We start from the raw sequence: 22908 nt of genomic DNA on the forward strand, positions 1-22908 counted from the left end.
GGTTTCTTGGGGAATGGCAGCCCATTTTTCACGGAGTGCTGCACTGATGAGAGGTATCGATGTCGGTCGGTGAGGCCTGGCACGAAGCCGGCGTTCCAAAACATGCCAAAGGTGTTCAATAGGATTCAGGTCAGGAGTCTACGCAGGCCAGTCCAATACAGGGATGTTATTGTCGTGTAACCACTCCGCCACAGGCTGTGCATTATGAACAGGTGCTCGATCGTGTTGAAAGATGCAATCGCCATTCCCGAATTGCTCTTCAACTGTGGAAAGCAAGAAGGTGCTTAAAACATCAATGTAGGCCTGTGCTCTGATAGTGCCACGCAAAACAATGAGGGGTGCTAGCCCCCTCCATGAGAAACACCACCACACCATAACACCAACGCCCTCGAATTTTACTGTTGGCACTACACACGCTGGCTGATGACGTTCACAGGGCGTTCGCCATACCCACACCCTGCCACCGGATCGCCTCATTGTGTACCATGATTCGTCCCTCCACAGAACGTGTTTCCACTGTTCAATCGTCCAATGTTTAAGCTCATTACACCAAGCGAGGCGTCGTTTGGCATTTACCAGCGTGATGTGTGGCTTATGAGCAGCTGCTCGTCCATGAAATAAAAGTTTTCTCACCTTTCACCTAACTGTCATAGTACTTACAGTGGATCCTTATGCAGTTTGGAATTCCTATGTGATGGTCTGGATAGATGTCTGCCTATTACACATTACGACCCTCCTCAACTGTCGGCAGTCTCTGTCAGTCAACAGACGAGGTCGGCCTGTACGCTTTTGTGCTGTACGTGTCCCCTCACATTTCCACTTCACTATCACAACGGAAACAGTGGACCTAGGAATGTTTAGGAATATGGAAATCTCGGGTACAGACGTATGACACAAGTGACACCCAATCACCTGACCTCGTTCGAAGTCCGTGAGTTACGCGGAGCGCCCCGTTCTGCTCTCTCACGATGTCTAATGACTACTGAGGTCGTTGATATGGAGTACCTGGCAGTAGGTGGCAGTACAATGCTCCTAATATGAAAAACGCTTGTTCTTTGGGGTGTCCGGATACTCCTGATCACATAATGTGTAATTGAATATAATTTCACGACATGGAAAACTGTACAATTGTAAAAGGTGACCCAGAAGTACATTAACTCTTGAGGGTTCAATGCTTCACGAAATAATGTAGTTAGAGAGGTAAAAATTGACACACATGCCTCAAATGACATAGGTTTCATTGAAAATAAAAAAAGTACGCGAAACGACCAATGGATGGCGCTTCATATGATACAAAAGCACAAATTAGTATAAAAATTTATTTTTAGCAGCCGGCCGCGGTGGTCTAGCGGTTCTAGGCGCTCAGTCCGGAACCGCGCGACTGCTACGGTCGCAGGTTCGAATCCTGCCTCGGGCATGGATGTGTGTGATGTCCTTAGGTTAGTTAGGTTTAAGTAGTTCTAAGTTCTAGGGGACTGATGACCACAGATGTTAAGTCCCATAGTGCTCAGAGCCATTTGAACCATATTTTTAGCAAAGACGATGTTCTTTATAAGAAATACTCAACATATCGGCCGTCATGCATCAACAATACCTGTAGTCGAGGGACAAAACAGTGAACAGCACCGTACTGCATATCAGTAAACACGGTGAGAAAGTGTCGTCTGATATTGTCTTTCAGCATCTCTAATGACGACGAACGATCGCGGTAGACTTGCTTGCGACTTCAGACAACACCACGACCAACAATCACACGGATTGACGTTTGGGGACCTGGGCAGAGATCCCATGGCGAAAATTTATTTATTTATTTAATCGTACGGCTAGGGCCCACCGTCGCGCAGACCGTTCGTCGGGTGCCGCTCTTTCAATTTGACGCCACTTCGGCGACCTGCAGTCGATGAGGATGATAGGATGATGATGAGGTCAGCACAACACCCAGTCCCTGGGCGGGGAAAATTTCCCTACCGAACCGGGAATCGAACCCGGGCCCAGAGGACTGACGATCCATCACTCTGACCATTCAGCTACCGGGGGCGAACATGACGGAAGTGGCGACGTGGCACACGTTCCTCACCATATGATGTGTGGAAAAGATCTTTCACACGTGTGGCAATATGGGGCGGAGCGTCATCCTGCGCAAAAGTCGTAGCTTCCAGCAGGTGTTTCTCAGCCAGGCTATGAATGATGCGACTCTGTAACATATCGGCGCACCTCGCGCCTTCATGCAGTGTCACTGACGTGCTGCTGTCCAGAGCCGCCTGTTGACCATTTTTTGCACTCGTAATTGGTTTCAAAAAAAACCCCATCTCATTTCAGGAATGTGTGTCAAGTTGTACATCTCCATCAACAATACTCCGTCAGTGTATCTTCAAATGTTAATGACTTTTGTGTCATCCTGTATTTTGTAGTACATTAGTATGTACGTTGCATTGAAAATGGTAATTATTACCAACGAAGGGAGACCACGACGTTGGGATAATAGATTTCCAACTTTGTATGCCGGTAGTAGGCCTTTAAAACAAGATAATGTGCACGTACTAAGGTGCACTACTATGATAATTTCGAAAAAATCGTGAGAAAAGTTTTACGTGTCTATTATGTAATTGATGTATCTTTACGTAGGAGCTGGAAGTTGAGTTTCTTCAGGTCAATTGATTAGCGTTCGATTTCCGTGAGATAAAGTTGTTTGCGCGAGGGCCAACTCCAGGATAAACTTAATTTTTAATCTTAATTTTTCATCACTGGTCATATTAAATATTTTATTTTTCATCACTGGTCATATTACATATTTTATCACATTTGGAGGGCAATGTAATTTAAAAACCACGTGTATTTGCATGAAGTTTTAGTGAATTTCGTGCTACTTGACTACTTACTATTGTTAATTAAATTTAATTATTAGAAGAAATGTATTTGTAACTATTGACAAGTAAATGAAGAAAAGCACAGAGTTGTCCTGAAAATTTATGCCTGTCGTGATTTGCGAAATTCCTTATACATGCAGTCTGGTAAAGTACCCGGAACAACTTTGCTGCTCGACGCTTCGAGCTGCAAACGCAGAGGCAGGCCCCATTTGGCAGTTCACGTACATGGCGGTGAGATGTTGCTAATGTAGCAAGAACGAATAGTGTACGTGCAAGTTTTTTGAATATCACAGAATTTACTATTGTATTACAAAAATGGAAGTTTGAGCGGGAGTCAACCGTCGCCTCATACACGTTCGTCTTATGAAGCTCTAACGCTGGTTTGTTGATCTCATTTTGTTCCTTACTGTTCGTTACATTTGTTCGAGGAAAACGTCCCATGACACCAGTTCAAGTCCATCATTGATTCGTTGTCCGCCCCGGTAGCTGAGTGGTCAGCGTGACAGACTGTCAATCTTAAGGGCCCGGGTTCGATTCCCGGCTGGGTCGGAGATTTTCTCCGCTCAGGGACTGGGTGTTGTGTTGTCCTAACCATCATCATTTCATCCCCATCGACGCGCAGGTCGCCGAAGTGGCGTCAAATCGAAAGACCTGCACCAGGCGAATGGTCTACCCGACGGGAGGCCCTAGCCACACGACATTTCCATTTCCATTGATTCGTTCACTCAGTTTCTTTTTTTTTGTTATTACAGAGGGCAGCTAACCCTCTGACCGAACTCGCTCAGCTACCGAGCCGGCAGCCACTTAATCACCATAAAGTCTAGCGTCTGGAACATATGCAGCGATACATCAGTTACACAATAGACTCGTAAAACTTCTCATGCAATTTTCTCGGAATTGCCACAGTAGTGCACCTGACTACATGCATATTTTGTTGTTTTAATGGTCTACTGAAGGTTTTTAAGGTTTGAAGCAAATTCTTGGTCCCAACGTCGTGTCCTCCCCTTACAAGATAACTCAGACGTCAGATTCATGTAAATATACGTTATTGAGTGTATTTTCACCTAATTAGTTCTGATCCCCGCTAAACAAGCTGTAAACGCTACGGCCTTGTCGAAAGAGCCAGACGTCTACCAGAAGAATCTCGTAAGCACATCGTGTGTGAGTGGCACAAACACCTCTATAAAGCCATTCTCAGGAAGTTTATTATATATATACGGCAGAGAAAAACTACCCTCTATAGCGAAGTAATCAGACTGGGCCTCACCAGAGATACATAGTCGACCTGAATGAATAGTTAAGCAGACAACCTTGTAGATGGGACAACCGCAACTATGAGTATTCATCTTGGGTATTAATAACCGCTCCAGCTGTATTTTGTCCTTTATTACCGGATCACTCCTATATTCCGCTATATTGGAATCGGACAGCAGTTTTTAATCATTACATAACGTCTTTTAGCCGTGTTTTGTTTTGATGGACAACGAATGTTGGATAAAAAGATTCCGAGCTTTTCCGCTGTAATGTTCACCTGAATATGTGGCTTTTAGCACCACTAAACGGTAGTGATCCGGTAATAAAGGACAGAATACACCTGAAGTGGTTATTAATATCCAAGATGAATAGCTAAGCGTTGTTGCTGTCATGCAGATCTGTTAACCAAAGCAACAACTGTAGTTGTTCAGATATTTCAGCTACAAATAATCACGGAAGTTACGTGATTATTCTCCTAGCAATTTTATTTCTGTATATTCACTGTAAGTACCAGCTCTGGAATCGATATTCAAATGTCAATGAATCGTTTTCCTCTCTTTAATTCACTCCACTTCTCAGCGATCCGAGAAACGCAGTCTCTAAGGTTAAAGAAGAGTAGCATTGCAAGTTTATAAATAAATAAACGACACACTCTCGCTAATGAAGTGTAATCCAAGAAGGGCAAATTAGTCTTTCATTATGTCTTTATTCCTCAAGCCGGATGCTCTACCGGACGATAAAAACCTCGTAGGTTACTCCGCCGCCAAAGATGCTGCGAAGCAAGTGAATTCCGAAAGCTGAGGCCAAGCAGATGAGAAAGTAATTGACTCAGAGATTGTAATAAATTATTCCTAATTTTCATAATGAAACTCAATAATTTCTCATAAAGAGACTCTCTCATTACAATCTTTTCCCCCGCTGGACCAGAAGACGGGCACCAGGCTTAATAAGAAAAACAGTTTCTTCGTTAGTGCATAGTCTAATGAAAAAGAACAGCGTGTACTCAATCATATCGTTGCTTCCGTGCTGTAAAATGCCGCAGCAGATCACTACCTCGCGTAAAGTACGTGTTACTTGTATGGAGCCGGCTTAGTGGCCGAGCGGTTCTAGGCGCTACAGTCTGGAACTGCACGGCCGCTACGGCAACAGGTTCGAATCCTGCCTCGGGCATGGATGTGTGTGATGTCCTTAGGTTAGTTAGGTTTAAGTAGTTCTAAGTTCTAGGGGACTGATGACCTCAGAAGTTGAGACCCATAGTTCTCAGAGCCATTTGAACCAACTTGTATGGAGGTCGTATTTTGCAGCTAGACGAATACCGTATTTTTTTACAAATGGTTCACTGCTATTTTCTGAGATACATTTGATAATCAAGAAAAATCTCCCGAAAACCCTGGTCGGGAAGGGGAGATTGTAGGACAATTATTTCTTGTGCGTGTATTACGTATATCACTGGTTGGTAGCGAGCAGCAAAACTGCAACCAGTAAAGCAGTAAAATTACGATAATGTTTGCTTTTGGTATACAATATCGAGAAACAATAAGATTCTACCCAAAAGTGAGGAAGTTTGTTCCAGATGAGACCGACGTACAAGAGTTGTTAAAGAACCACTGCGTTTAATGGTAAAGTCGGGGAAAAGTAAGAAAACCAGAGAATATTACTCATTTGCTTCAAAAGAAAACATCTGGAAATGCGTATCTTGGCAAAAGTTTTGGATCCTATCCAAAGCCGATGAACGGATCCATTCTAATTTTCTCGTGGATCAGTTCGGTACCGAAAATAAGGAGAACAAAAAGGAAACCGAAATGCTAAACTCAAATACTAAACTCAACGATTAACAATGCATTCCCTAACGTCTGTCTGTCTCTTAAAGCATCCTGTAGAATATTCAAGATGCCGAAAACTACATTCTTTGAGGACAACAACCTTCTATCAAGGAATCAGCACAGGTTCAAGAAACACGAGTAGTGTAAATGAATATCAATTTGGGATTTTTTTGTTCTCAAATCAAACGACAACGTATATTATCTATTCTGATTAGGAGGAGACCTCTCTACCCGAGCATCCATTTTCAAGGTTTACTTTGCTGTGCCTCTCTGAGGAACTTTTTTATTCCATCGACATTCTAATACCTAAACTACACTGGTAGGTAGAGTGCAATTCTAATAGTGGAATATCTATGACGGCACCTATGACCGTCTGGCACAAACACAAATTCTCTGTAGCTCTCCCTACAGACCTTTAGTACCTCCCCACAATTAGGTTTGTAATAGCACAGGTCTTCTAAAACTAGCATAGCTGCAGAAAATTTAAGTCTGCTTCCATAAAACGTCAGTGCGACATACTGGTTACGTCCTTCGTCTGATGCTGTAAACACTCTCTTCAGGTCATCTGGATAATAGCGTATGTGGTCCCAGTTGGAATAAAAAATGCCTATACAGATACATAGTGCAATAAAAAATCATTATTTAGAATGTAACTTTTGATATCTTGTTACTTTTTGTCTTACATACTTCTGTAATACGCATAAAATCTACATGTTCAACTCCTGACTGCATCGTACTTCTTTTCTTTGGTTCACATCCAAAGACTTCGACATAATTTCCTTCACGTAACTTTTCTAAAGAAGCCAATTACTAACATTCTTTACCTCAATAGATTCCTTGGGATTGCCGTATGTTTTACATATTTGTTTCTAGCGTTATATAGACACGATGGTACGCCTATCGAATCAAATCCTTGAAACGAACACGTTCGCAACTTGTTACAAAATGCAGTTCTTGGTTTTTCTATACGTCCTTGACCTTCAAAGCTTCAAAGAATTCCTTAGCATCTCGGTTAACATTAGTAATTCTTTCAATGAATATATTAATCACACACAAAAATACTTCCACCTTATTGTTTATTACAATTCATACACATTTCTAAAAAAATGGCTCTGAGCACTATGGAACTTAACTTCTGAGCTCATCAGTCCCCTAGAACTTAGAACTACTTAAACCTAACTAACCTAAGGACATCACACACATCCATGCCCGAGGCAGGATTCGAACCTGCGACCGTAGCGGTCGCGCGGTTCCAGAATGTAGCGCCTAGAACCGCTCGGCCACTCCGGCCGACAATACACATTTCTGAGAAACTATATATCGTCAATAAGTTTATTAGTTTCGATATGCAAGTATTGAATATGATAATTGTCATAATCGTCACTGTGTTGCACTAAAGGCTGAGGATGCGGAGATGAACGAGAGAGAAGATATCTTGTAAGTAGCAGATGCAGGCGAACAAGCAGATTCCGTCTTTCTTGTCGATTGATATAGCGGTGCTAATTGTGGCACGACCGTAGTGTTGAGGAGTCAGCCAATCAGAACAGTTGCTATTAGAGTACAATACACTAGTAGCCATATGTGCTTATGAAAGTTAACCACACAGCAAAATGATGTTGCTAATACAGAAGATTACCAGAAATAGAGAACATAATCCATGACGTGAAATTCGACGTAAAATAAACACGTTTCACAACGTAGATTTTTAATATCTGAAGATGACAGCAAATTCTGTCGAAACCGGTTGTCTTAAAAAAAATATTTTATGGGATCTAGACTGTTGAATGTTTTTTAGCAAGCAAATACAGATCAATCATTCAGAATTCTCGAAATTAGAAAATTCAATCAACTACATATTGTGATGCACGTTGGAACAAATGATGCCTGCCTTCTGGGTCCCGAGGTCATACTTGGGTCATTCCAGCGACTGGCAGAGAAGGTTGACAAGGACAGCCTTGCGCATTGAGTTTCAACAAACCTCACAATTCGCAGCATTTCTCCAGAAATGATCGTGACCCTTTGGTCATGATTTCTTGATGCAGTAATTTACCAACAGCCGTATGTATTGGAGAAATTTATTTTATGAACTTCTTATGTGCTACAAGTTTCGGCATTACAGTGATGCCATCTTCAGGCCCCACACGTCATAGTCGTAAAATCGCTATACACGGAAGGAGCCATATATAACTGGATCCGTGAATCAAATCGTTATGCAACAGCTCTTGGTGGCCAGGCGAATGGAGGGACTTAAGTAAAGACTTCGAAGGTTCTGGTGAAAAGCTTGGCTGCGACTTCCTGGACTTGCGTCATGAGACTGTGAAATATACGATCCCCCTAAATGGGTCAGGTGTGCACTACACAGCACAGGCTGCTACTCAGATAGCTGACTGTGTGTGGAGTGCACACACGAACCTTTAGATTAGGCAACTCTCCATCCCATCCTGATGACAGCTATAGGAAAGCTAGAAGTATCAGTGAAAGATCGAAAGAAGAGCCTCCCACAGGTGAGAGTAAAATCCTAATAGTTAACTGCTGAAGCATTCGCAACAGACTGCCAGAGTTTGAAGCGCTCCGGAAAAGCAGCAAAGTTCCTAAATTCTAGGTGCAGAAAGCTGGTTGAAACCTGAAATTGATAGCAAAGAGATTTTTGAGGAAAATTTCCGTGTATGTCGAAAGTACAGATAAATGGAAGTGGTTTATTCATCTCAGCAGACAATTCAAATCCTCGCTGAGCGGGGTAGCCGCGCGGTCTCAGGGTACCTTGCCGCGGTTCGCACGGCTCCCCTCGTCGGAGGTTCGAGCCCCCCCTCGGGCATGGGTGTGTGTGATGTCCTTAGCGTAAGTTAGATTAAGTAGTGCGTTAGCTTAGGGACCGATGACCTCAGCGGTTTGGTCCCATAAGACCTTACCACAAATTTCCAAATTTCTATTTCAAATCCTCCGAGATAAAATTGAAGTTATGTGTGAAATTGTTTGGACAACGTTCAGTATCAGCGGTGGTCATGAAATGATAACTGAATTCTTTTATCGCCCATCGTACGTGTCTTCTGATGTAACCAAAAACTATAGAAAAAACAACTCAGTTCCCTTGTACGTAAGTTAACAGCCATACTGTAATCGACGGTGGAGAATTCATCGTCCAACAATTAATCGGGAAAACTACAATTTTGTTAGTGGTGTGCGTGATAAGACATCCTGTGAAACATTACTAAATGCCTTCTCTGAAACCTATCTACAACAGATAGTTCGGAAATACGTTATACGTTCAGCAAAATAGACAAAAAGTTAGTGGTGTTATATCTCAAAGAGGAACTTGAAACCTACAGCACACGGTAGGAGTACGAATATGTAGAGGACAATGCCTCAAGTTTAAAACAATAATTCACCACAGAGTGGACAGATATGCACGCGGTAGAACAGTTCATAACGGTAGGGACTCTCCATGCGTGAAGCCTTCAATGACTGCCAAATCAAAATATTGTCAAATGATCTTTCAAAAAACCCAAGAAACTCTGGTCGTATATAAAGGCAGTTAGAGGCAAACAAAGGATGTAAAGGCTGTTAGTGGCACCAAAGATAGTGTCCAATCCTTAACGAATAAGACAGGAACTGGAACAGAGGGTAGCAAAGCAAAAACTAAATTTCTTAACTTCGTTTTCAAATGTCCCTTTACAAAGAGAAACCCAGGCGAATTGTCCCAATTTAATCCTCGTTCCGCTGAAAAGATGGATGAAATAAATATTAGTGTCAGTGGTGTCGAGAAACAGCTGAAATAGTTAAAACTGAACAAAGCTCCATGGCCCGACGGCATCCCCAACCGATTCTATATTGAATATGCAGCTGAGTTAACCCCTCTTCTAATCATAATAGGTTGTAGAACATTCGAACAAAAAACAGTACTCAGTTCTTGAAAAAGAAGCACAGGTGACAGCCGTCTACAAGAAAAGTAGTAGAAGTGAGCCACAAAACTACAGTCCATTATGCTTGACATCAATTTGCTCAAACGTAACAAGATACCTCGAACAGAATGATCTCCTCAGTGTCAAACACCAGGGTTTCGGAAAACATCGATCATGTAAAACCCAGCTCGCACTTTTCTCACATGACATACTATCCTCTGTGTCCTCGGTGGCTCAGGTGGATAGAGCGTCTGCCATGTAAGCAGGAGATCCCGGGTTCGTGTCCCGGTCGGCGCATACATTTTCAACTGTCCCCGTTGATTTTCTTACGGGAATCGGCAAAACGCCGCGTGTAATGAGTATAATGGCAGGGGCACTACGAATATAGTGCGGGACAATAAGTTGAGAATGTGGGTCTCATGGGAGGCGTGCCAGAGATAAGTCCCTACAGTCGCACTATCCTCTGTGTCCTCGGTGGTTCAGATGGATTTCCGACACGGTAGCTCAGCGTGTTCGGTCAGAGGGCTGCTGTAGTAAGAAAACTGAGTAAAGAAATCAACGATCAACTTGAACGGATGTCTTGTGGCGTCCGCCCAGACCAAACTTAACAAACAATACCGAACGAAATGAAAAAAAAAGTATAGAGCTTCTGCCATGTAAGCAGGAGATCCGGGGTTCGAGTCCTGGTCGAGGCACACATTTTCAACTGTCCTCGTTGACTTATATCAATGCCAGTATGCAACTAGGGGTATTCATTTCTTTGTAATTACATATTAAAGCTTTGTATCAAGGCGGTCAGTCCGATCCAGTACATGCTAAGTACCATTTCTACGCTTATTGTCAGAAGTACGATCATATGGTGTACCAATTGAAATTTTTGACTGAACTGAGGACTTTTTAGTAGCGAGGTCGCAGCATTTTATCTTGGATGGAGACCCATCGTCAGAAGTAGAAGAAACTTCGGATATGCCCCAGAGAATTATAGTGGGATTCTTGCTGTTCATGTTGTATATTAATGACCATACGGACAATATTAATAATAGCCTCATACTTTATACAGATGACGCAGTTATTTTTAATGAAGTAGTGTCTGAAAGAAGCAGCATAAATTTCAGTCAAATCTTAATAAGATTTCAAATTTGGGCAAAGACTGGCAACTTATTTTAAATGTTCAAAACTGTAAAATTGCGCACTTCGCAAAACGGAAAAACATAGTGTGCTAGATTATAAGGTCAATGAGTCACTATTGGAACGGACCAGCTCATACATATATCTGAGTGTAACACTTTTTAGGGGTATGAAATGGAATGGTCACATAGGCTCAGTTGTGGTAAAGCAGGTGGTAGACTTCGGCTTATTGGTAGGATACTGGAGAAGTGCAACCAGTCTACAAAGAAGATTGCTTACAAATCACTCGTGCGACCGTATCTAGAGTATTGCTCAAGTATGTGGAACCCGTATCAGATAGAACTAATAGGGGATATTGAACGTATACAGAGACGGGCACCACAAATGATCATAGATTTGTTTGATCCGTGGGGAAGTGTCACAGAGATACTGAAGAAGTTGAACTGGGAGACTCTTGAAGATAGACGTAAGCTGTCCCGAGAAAGTCTACTAACGAAGTTTCAACAACCGGTTTTAAATGATGACTGTAGGAATATATTACAACCCCCTACGTACCGCTCGCATAGGGATCGTGGGGATAAGACTCCAATAATTACAGCAAGCACATAGGCGTTCGAATAATCATTCTTCCCATCCTCCATACGTGAATGTAACTGTACATACCCTCCGTCATGCAATTCAAGCTGGTTTGCACGGTATAGATGTAGATTAAACGCCATTAGGGTTGGAATCGAAATTTATCTTGAACTACTGTCGGTTTAGAACAAATGTACGTTATCAAGTGGTATTCACATCTGTCTTGCTGTACCTCTCATGGCACACAGATTCTGTTATTTGATGAGCTTTGTAATGGAACAAGTCAGCGGTACAGTGTCACTTAAATAACACGATGCAATATAATTTCCATACTCGATCCATAACGGTAAAATTACAATTTCATTTTTATACAAGAGGTTTGTAGTTTCAGTACCACAAATAGAATGTGTACGTGTGTTTGTGTAAGGAACACGCACCTAAACAGAAACTGTATTTAAATAACATATTTTTCGAAGATCTTATCTATTTTTCATGTAATCGGTTTGTTTGGAAATTTTTCTAGCATGTAATTATATTTGAAGCTATTGTCATTAATATTATAATTTTCAAATTAACTAAAAGAGAAAGTAACTACTTTGCTGTATATAATTTTCTCTTTCTCTACCTCTCTCTCTCTCTCTCTCTCTCTCTCTCTCTCTCTCTCTCTCTCGCGGTTGGCAGGAAGAGCGTGCAATGTGTCGAGTCGTGTACGGAGAGTCAAACATGTTGGAACAGATTGGAAAGTTGTAATTGTACTGCATCGTTAAGTTGTAAGGTACATGATAATTAAAAGTGCTGTGTGAGGAAAAGAGATTTCTGCAGCAAGTTGTTTAAAACGTCATGTACATGTTATAAACTAGTATCATGTAAATCATCCTGCAAGTAGGAAATCCCATACTCAGAATTTACGGAGCCAACAACAGAAACATCATCAAGAACGCAAGTAAAAAACTACTAAAATCTATAACAGTAATACATTTCATGAGCGATTATAACTTTATCTCTTATTTGTTCTCATGGCGAAGCGAATACATTACGCAAACATCTTCACAAAAGCGACCCGTGAGGTTTGTTGAGTTGTTATTTTTTGAAAAGTGAACTAAGACATTCGTTAGAGCTCTTATCTGAGTCGTATGTCTTGGATGATTTTTATTTGTGCGACATAAGGAACATCCTTCTTTCCAATTAACGTACGTACTTTCCTACATGTGCTTACCTCCTCTTCGATACCGATCGTGGTTAGACATAAAACATAATTTAGAACCCAGTCATACTTCCTTACAAATACGAGTAAGTATTTTCTCCACGCGGCGGGTGTATCTGTACAACGTGTGGTGATAGCAAAATATCGAATGGCTTATGGATGTTGAAATGAGTCGAAGACCAACTGCATCCTGGAAAACACGTATTCTGATAAAGCGACTACGAAAACAGGATTTTGTTCATGGAGAATCCTTCGACTCTACCTGACATACGTACTTCCCAAGTCCTATTTCCGGCACATGCGGAAACTATTATGATTATTTAGCTGCACAAGCATGTCACATTTTCAGAAAAAAACAACCGGTTGGAAATATCTTACATTTCGCAGCTTCCTTACAGGTTATAAATATGTACTGGGACGCGAATCTGGAAACTTGGCTTTCGACAATACTGCTCTAGCCGACTTACTTCAGTCGGCACCTCTCTTCCATTTCCCAAACATCACATAAGCTCTCCTGCATGCTCGCACATTTTGCTTAACTAGTACTCTGGAATAAAGTTCACTGCACATGAATAGTTTAGCCATAGTCTAGGCCACCAAGTGTTTCCAGGGTAAATCACTTTGAAGCAGAATGTACGCTGTTATGGAGCTTCATTAACATTGTCATTTAGTTCTTGGAGTAAAAATTCAGAAATAATAGTCTTCTCAAAAAACTAAAACATTGTTGCTGATACTCTTCTACATGATTTATTTACTGTTTCATGAAAAATATCACTTTAAATATTGGTGTATTATTAGCATAGTTAAATGATTGTCAAGATTCTGTTTTTATTATTTTTTCTTCATTCAGTTGCATGATTTTATAGTGATCATGGTCAGCTTTCAGCACCTTTTTTTATCACAAACATCCATGTCCCCCATATTTATTCATGATACCACTGAAGCATAAGTTGCATATTATAACATTTTCACTGAAATCGATTTTCAGTAGAAAACTAATCGTAGCACAAACCGCCACACGTAGCAGGATTAGAAATTGACACAGCCACCCTGAAATTGTGTTGCGAGCACAACTGATGTATTCTGAGATCTAATAGGTCTCGCATGCAATAGAAGAGACAAACATTGGAATTCACAGTTTCCACATGAGTATTGTACAAGCGATTACCAAAAAGTTTTAGATGCCTCGCTTTAAAGCGACTAAATTCCGGAAACAGCTCTCCACGATATTACCATTCTCTTTGTTACATCTCACAGTTATGTACACTCCATAACCGTGACCAAGAGTTCTCAATTTTTTTCGTCCTCGGTGTATCAGTAACCTTGTGAGAGACTCCGACATATGCTAAATAATCGTTTTGCTGAGCAATCCTTTCTACAATTTTCACCCTCGTCATACAACGTGCTGTCCTCCGTTTTATATGCATCCATCAACGCCATTCCTGCATATATGGTTGAAATAAGCCTGGTAAATAATTCTGCTTGGAGTATTAGATCGCTTTTGTCGAAAACTGATACAACTGATACAACTGTTTTTTCATTAGTTCTGGCGATTGTTAATAATTGAACTGGACATACGAATAGACGGTACAGCGAAGAGACAGTCGAGAAATGTATTGGAAGCGGAAGGAACCTGTGAAGGTTACAGTGGCAAAGCAAACATAGATGGAAAATGCCGGCAAGCTGAAAACGTGAGCAGGAAAATGATTGAATACTTAGATATTCATGGGATTCGGAGACTTCTAGAGGTGAGTGCACTTCTAACTTCAGGAAGCTTGCCACACAAATCAGACACAAAACTCCGAGAGAAAAGTTTCCTGGGGGTTATTAAAAAACCAACGTCTGTCGCTATTTCAGTTTACCATCTGCAATTTTTTTTTGTAGACATAACCACCACATGGGTATCGTTAGGAGTGCCCTGGAAAGTGTGGCAGGAGGCAGGACAGCTTTTGTTCTCCATACACATGAATAATCTGACGCGGGGGGGGGGGGGGGGGGGGGAGACTAGCTTTCTGCGACTGCTACTGATAACGCTGTAGACGACAGGAAAGTATCATCGTTGAGTGACTGCAGACTGACAGAGGATGAGTTACACAATTTCTGTTTGGTATGACGAACGGCAGCTTGCTCAAAGTCTAAATGCAGAAAAATGTAAGTCAATGGAAATCACTTTTAGACATAGTAACGTCGATTAAACATTTGTGCGTAACGTTACAAAGCGATACGAAATGGAACGAGAACGTAAGGACGATAGTAGGGAAGGCAAATAAACGATTTCGGTTTTATGGGAGAGTTCTAGGAACGTGTGGTTCAGCAAGAAAGGACACCGTGTATAGAACACTTGTGCAACACATTCTTGAGTGCTGTTAGAATGTTTGGGATCCCCATCAGATCAGATTGGAGGAAGACATCGAATCAGTTCAGAAGCGTGCTGCAAGATTTGTTACCGGTAGGTTCGATTAGCATGCGATTGTTACGGAGATGCTTCTTGAACTCAAATAGGAATAACTGGAGAGAAGAAACACTACTGAGAAAATTTAGAGAACAAGCGTTTGCAACTGACCCCAGAACGATTTTGCTGCCGCCAACGTACATCTCGCTAAAGACTCGCGAAGCGAGACTAATTAGGGCTCGTAAGGAGACGTATAGGTGGACGCTTTTTCCCTCACTCCATTTGCTTGTGGAATAGGAAAGGGAAAGATTAATAGCGGCACATAGTACCTACCCTCCGCCATGCACTGTACGGTGGCTCGCGAAGTAGGTATGTACATGTAGATTCACATCTTCAAGAAATTGTTGAATTATGGCACCAGGTTGCTTGTTACTTCTTCGTACTCGTATAATCAATACCGTATTCGATGACTTTATCCATGAGCTACTAATTTTTTAGTGTGGTGAGAGTCCAAGAGTCACTATCTCTTTCGTAAGACTTGATAAAACATTTAGACACACAAAATGTAATGAAAATGAAGTGAGCTAAATCTATTTACCTTGTGAACACTGAATTCAAAAAAGACGATAAAAATTCGCCTATTAGCTCTAGTTTTCGAATTGTATTCATCACCTTTAACCCTTTATTTGGCAAATGGTGAAAATAAAAACAAAAAAATTTTTCAGTGCTTATATTTATTTATTATGCTTAAAGAAATACAATTCAGTCAATTTTAGAAATTTTTGACAAAAATTATGAAATGGTGCTTACAAACGACATTGCCAGCAGTAGACCACATTTATACATATCATAGAAAAACAGTGTTTGCCAATAACCTCAAGCAAAAGGTTTCCTGTACCTGAATAATTTAATTTATAAACACATTTCTGCATTCCTGCTGTGTAATAGAACTGTTTCATTTTCCCTTCTAGTTCTTCTTGCAATGGAATTTTTGCAAACAATTCCTCTTTGGAATGAAGCACAATAATTGATTGCATTTTGGACACATGAGTGTAGAATATCCAGATGGACAATAACGACAACGACCTCTGGTACCGTGTACAGGCAAATGCTCCATATTATCAAATCGGACATCTTGTTTAACAGTCGGAGCTGTTGGCTTCCTCCTCTTCTTTTGTGGTGGTGTTATGTCTATTGAGGGCCTTTCTACTTTCCTTTTCCCTGAAAACATCAAACCATTGGCAATATCTGCCCTGAATGACTTCAATGAGGTCTTCTTGTCCAGAGATTCTCTTCGAAATACCGACCAGGCATTTACAACACTCAGATCTAGCATAAATCCAAACAATTTCATGTACCAACGCCTAGTTTTCATTGGTACTCTGTAGAGCTCTATCAGCATACCAGCAAGATCAACTCCTCCCATATGCTTGTTCTACTGACGTACAATACTGGGAGAGGACACATCAATTCTTCCTTTGTCATTGCTGCCCTATCGTTTTACTGTTGAGAGTGGTTGGACACAGCAAAATGAGCTTGCAAGTGTCACGATTTTATTGTCTGCCCACCTTACTGAAATGGGTTAGTGACTGTCCTTCCTGAAGTCATAGCTGCCTCGTCCTCATTTCAGTAACTGCTTCTCGTCTTGTAGAGGACAGTTCCTTATTCGGTTCTTCCTTATGGTGCCCATGGACTCAATGTTTTGATTTTTTTTAAGTATGTTATAAGTTCAAGGCAGCAAAAGAAATTGTCTGGGAGAAATATCTCTTGGAATACTTTTGCAAAGTGTAACCACAACTTGTCCTCCAATTCCAAATAATTTCTCGTCATCAGCAAGATCAGTTATCATCCCCTTGCCAGTATAGGGAAGAAAATCATAGACAACTTCAGACAAATCAGCACGAACAAAAATCGTAAAACCCCACTTGCGTAGCTTGTTTTGAATATATTCGCGCAAATTACCTTCCCTCCATGAACCATGGACCTTGCCGTTGGTGGGGAGGCTTGCGTGCCTCAGCGATACAGATAGCCGTACCGTAGGTGCAACCACAACGGAGGGGTATCTGTTGAAAGGCCAGACAAACGTGTGGTTCCCGAAGAGGGGCAGCAGCCTTTTCAGTAGTTGCAGGGGTAACAGTCTGGATGATTGACTGATCTGGCCTTGTAACACTAACCAAAACGGCCTTGCTGTGCTGGTACTGCGACCGGCTGAAAGCAAGGGGAAACTACGGCCGTAATTTTTCCGGAGGGCATGCAGCTTTACTGTATGATTAAATGATCATGGCGTCCTCTTGGGTAAAATATTCCGGAGGTAAAATAGTCCCCCATTCGGATCTCCGGGCGGGGACTGCTCAAGAGGACGTCGTTATCAGGAGAAAGAATATTGGCGTTCTAGAGATTGGAGCGTGGAAGGTCAGATCCCTTAATCGGGCAGGTAGGTTAGAAAATTTAAAAAGGGAAATGGATAGGTTAAAGTTATAGTGGGAATTAGTGAAGTTCGGTGGCAGGAGGAACAAGACTTATGGTCAGGCGAATACAGGGTTATAAATACAAAATCAAATAGGGGTAATGCAGGAGTAGGTTTAATAATGAATAAAATAATAGGAGTGCGGGTAAGCTACTACAAACAGCATAGTGAACGCATTATTGTGGCCAAGATAGACACGAAGCACACGCCTACTACAGTAGTACAAGTTTATATGCCAACTAGCTCTGCAGATGACGAAGAAATTGAAGAAATGTATGATGAAATAAAAGAAATTATTCAGATAGTGAAGAGAGACGAAAATTTAATAGTCATGGGTGACTGGAATTCTGTAGTAGGAAAAGGGAGAGAAGGAAACTTAGTAGGTGAATATGGATTGGGGGGAAGAAATGAAAGAGGAAGCCACCTGGTAGAATTTTGCACAGAGCACAACTTAATCATAGCTAACACTTGGTTCAAGAATCATAAAAGATGGTTGAAGGTTGTACACATGGAAGAAGCCTGGAGATACTGCCAGGTTTCAGATAGATTATATAATGGTAAGACAGAGATTTAGGAACCAGGTTTTAAATTGTAAGACATTTCCAGGGGCAGATAAGGACTCTGACCACAATCTGTTGGTTATGAACTGTAGGTTAAAACTGAAGAAACTGAAAAAAGGGGGGAATTTAAGGAGATGGGACGTGGATAAACTGACTAAACCAGAAGTTGTTCAGAGTTTCAGGGAGAGCGTTAGGGAACAACTGACACGAATGGGGGAAAGAAATACAGTAGAAGAAGAATGGGTAGCTTTAAGGGATGAAATAGTGAAGGCAGCAGAAGATAAAGTAGGTAAAAAGACGAGGGCTACTAGAAATCCTTGGGTAACAGAAGAAATATTGAACTTAACTGATGAAAGGAGAAAATATAAAAATGTAGTAAATGAAGCAGGCAAAAAGGAGTACAAACGTCTCAAAAATGAGATAGACAGGAAGTGCAAAATGGCTAAGCAGGGTTGGCTGGAGGACAAATGTAAGGATGTAGAGGCGTATATCAATAGGGGTAAGACAAGTACTGCCCACAGGAAAATTAAACAGACCTTTGGAGAAAAGAGAACCACTTGCATGAATATCAAGAGCTCAGATGGAAACCCAGTTCTAAGCAAAGAAGGGAAAGCAGAAAGGTGGAAGGAGTATATAGAGGGTCTATACAAGTGCGATGTACTTGAGGACAATATTATGGAAATGGAAGAGGATGTAGATGAAGATGAAAGGGGAGATATGATACTGCGTGAAGAGTTTGACAGAGCACTGAAAGACCTGAATCGAAACAAGGCCCCGGTTCAAATGGTTCAAATGGCTCTGAGCACCATGGGACCTAACAGCGGAGGTCATCAGTCCCCTAGAACTTAGAACTACTTAAACCTAACTAACCTAAGGACATCACACACATCCATGCCCGAGGAAGGATTCGAACCTGCGACCGTAGCGGTCGCGCGGTTCCAAACTGAAGCGCCTAGAACCGCCGGCCAAGGCCCCGGGAGTAGACAACATTCCATTAGAACTACTGACAGCCTTGGGAGAGCCAGTCCTGACACAACTCTAGCATCTCGTGAGAAAGATATATGAGACAGGCGAAATACCCTCAGACTTCAGGAAGAATATAATAATTCCAATCCCAAAGAAAGCAGGTGTTGACAGATGCGAAAAGTACCGAACTATCAGTTTAATAAGTCACGGCTGCAAAATACTAACGTGAATTCTTTACAGACGAATGGAAAAACTAGTAGAAGCCGACCGCGGGGAAGATCAGTTTGGATTCCGTAGAAATATTGGAACACGTGAGGCAATGCTGACCCTACGATTGATCTTAGAAAATAGATAAGGAAATGCAAACATACGTTTCTAGCATTTGTAGACTTGGAGGAAGCTCTTGACAGTGTTGACTGGAATACTCTCTTTCAAATTCTGAAGGTGGCAGGAGTAAAATACAGGGAACGAAAGGCTATTTACAATTTGTACAGAAACCAGAAGGCTGTTATAAGAGTCGAGGGGCATGAAAGGGAAGCAGTGGTTGGGAAGGAAGTGAGACAGGGTTGTAGCCTATCCCCGATGTTATTCAATCTACATATTGAGCAATTAGTAAAGGAAACAAAAGAAAAATTTGGAGTAGGAATTAAAATCCACGGAGAAGAAATAAAAACTTTGAGGTTCGCCGATGACACTGTAATTCTGTCAGAGACAGCAAAGGACCTGGAAGAGCAGTGGAATGGAAAACGTCTTGAACGGAATGGACAGTGTCTTGAAAGGAGGATATAAGATGAACATCAACAAATGCAAAACGCGGATAATGGAATGTAGTTGAATTAAGTCGGGTGATGCTGAGGGAATTAGATTAGGAAATGAGACACTTAAAATGGTAAAGGAGTTTTGCTATTTGGGGAGCAAAATAACTGATGATGGTCGAAGTAGGGAGGATAACAAATGTAGACTGGCAATGGCAAGGAAAGCGTTTCTGAAGAAGAGAAATTTGCTAACATCGAGTATAGATTTAAGTGTCAGGAAGTCGTTTCTGAAAGTATTTGTATGAGTGTAGCCATGTATGGAAGTGAAACGTGGACGATAAATAGTTTAGACAAGAAGAGAATAGAAGCTTTCGAAATGTGGTGCTGCAGAATAATGCTGAAGATAGATGGGTAGATCACATAACTAATGAGGAGGTATTGAATAGAATTGGAGAGAAGAGAAATTTGTGGCACAACTTGACTAGAAGAAGGGATCGGTTGGTACAGCATATTCTGAGTCATCAAGGGATCACCAATTTGGTACTGGAGGGCAGCGTGGAGGGTAAAAATCGTAGAGGGAGACCAAGAGATGAATACACTAAACAGATTCAGAAGGATGTAGGTTGCAGCAGGTACTGGGAGATGAAGAAGCTTGCACAGGACAGAGTAGCATGGAGTGCTGCATCAAACCATTCTCAGGACTGAAGGCCACAACAACAACACATGTGCTCTACCCGTATCATCTCCGCCGGCCGGTGTGGCCGAGCGGTTCTAAGCGCTTCAGTCTGGAGCCGCGCGACCGCTACGGTCGCAGATTCGAATCCTGCCTCGGGCCTGGACGTGTGTGATGTCCTTAGGTTAGTTAGATTTAAGTAGTTCTAAGTTCTAGGGGACTGATGACCTCAGATGTTAAGTCCCATAGTGCTCAGAGCCATTTGAACCATATCATCTCCAGCGAGTGCAAGTCCTGAACAATGCAGACTTCCCTCCTAGAGAGAATTTCTGTGAATGGGTGCGACAACAGTGTACCCCGAATCCCCTGCTTGTAAGCAGTATTCTGTTTACGGATGTGGCTGGATTTACCCATGACGGAATTTCTAACTACCATAACTGTCACATTTGAGCCGACGTCAATCCTAACTCAACACAGGTATCACGACATTAGCAGCGTTATTCGTTGAATGTCTGGGCAGTATTGCTCCGACACCTCATAACTAGACCACAATCCCTACCACAGAGATTAACCGGACAGCAGTACAATCGGTTTATGCGGACTGTACTTCCAGGTGTACATGATATTTCCCTCTGAACCAACGCCAGAACGTGTTTTTCATGCATGGCGTTGCTCCAACATATTTTCATTTACGAGTGCGCCGGCTTCTAACTCGGACGTAGGATCAACATTGGATAGGTAGAGGATGGCCTGTACCAAGGCCTCCAAGGTCTCCAGATTTAAATCCCGTGGATTTCTGTATGTGGGGTCATGTCGAAAGCCTGGTCTACTCTCTTGAGATACTACGCTTGCGGATTGATATAGCCTTCCAGCATTTGCAGAATTCCCCAGGACTGCCTGAGAGGATTCGCAATTCATTTCAGAGGCGAGTTCAATGTCGCATTCGGATGCATGGACAACATTTACAACACCTACTTTAGGGATGCCATATGCTCCTAGACACTGAAGTACCACAACAGAAAATGTGTTGTGTCTCGATAACGGTTTATTTGTAGACACATGTTTAGCGGAGCTTTTTAGTTCCTTTTGGCCTGTATTTTCCATGTGTGAATTATTGAGCATCAGTTTTGAAACACCCTGTATACATCATATTCATCCTTGCTGTAATTTACAATGAATCGCTCTTTCTGTAACAAATGCGATCACAATTAAACACACCGCTATTAAATACGTACATATCTACCACACTTCAACCAAAAATGTATCAGATTGTGCAGAGCCAGAGACTGTGCCCAAACAAGACCAAAGATTGTTTAACAGTAACATAGCTTGCTCTCTCTCTCATGAGCACATCGATGACTTACAAAACCGAATGACATGACCATCTTACAAATCATTTCGTGAGAGGTGGATGGTTCGTGATGGTCCCATCGCATGGTCTCCGAGCTCTCCTGATGTCATGCCAACAGACTTCTTTTTGTGGAGTTAAATCTACACGGCTCCAGTCAATGACATTACTACCTGCCGTGCACGGATCAATGAAGCAATCAGAGCTGTTGATGATGCAATGTAGAGCGGCACGTGGACAGAACTCGAATATCGCCTTGATGTTCCACGAGCGACGAGTGAGGCATACCCTGAAATCCTAGCGTAACAGAAGAAAACTCTGAGATCTGTTTTACAATAAACCACTGTCCCTAATAGTTTCCAAGCTATGATTCTCTTACATGATAACGGGAATTAAAGGGCATCCTGTATACATATTCCTCTGTGACCAGTTTCATAGCCGCAGCTCCAGTCTCCAGCACTCATTCTTGTAATCAGCCAAACAGCCAAGCCGGAACCTGGCTTCATCAGCTTAGCTGATTACAAGAATGAACGCTCGAGAACGGTCGCTAAGAAAGAAACATAAATAAATAAAATAAAAACAATGCAGTGTAGTTGTGAAATTGCTGTTTCCAGAAAAAATGTTTATCAGTTGCGGACCATACAAGTTCTCCTTTTAAAATAATGGAGACAATCACGATAAATGATCTGTGATTGATTTAAAAATATAATGTTTTGCCTTGTCAGCAACTTTGCAAAAGTCTTGAATGTAAATAGTTCTGCGTTCACTTATTTACAAAATTCCTCAAGCTTTGTTTCTAAAAAGTGAGGACAGATGTGTTTATAGGTCCACAGATAAGAGAACTTTTTGTAGAGATTCAGTATGAGTTAGTACTGAATAACAAGATGAAAGAGCATGGCAATACTTTAAAAAATTTTCCGTGTGGTTTTCTGAGACACTTGGAAAAAGAACATGTCAAAGACTTGTGGACGATATGTTGCGTCCTATGAACAACTG

The sequence above is a fragment of the Schistocerca americana genome, chromosome 3 (genome assembly GCF_021461395.2).
Source record: "Schistocerca americana isolate TAMUIC-IGC-003095 chromosome 3, iqSchAmer2.1, whole genome shotgun sequence".
Lineage (NCBI taxonomy): Eukaryota > Metazoa > Arthropoda > Insecta > Orthoptera > Acrididae > Schistocerca > Schistocerca americana.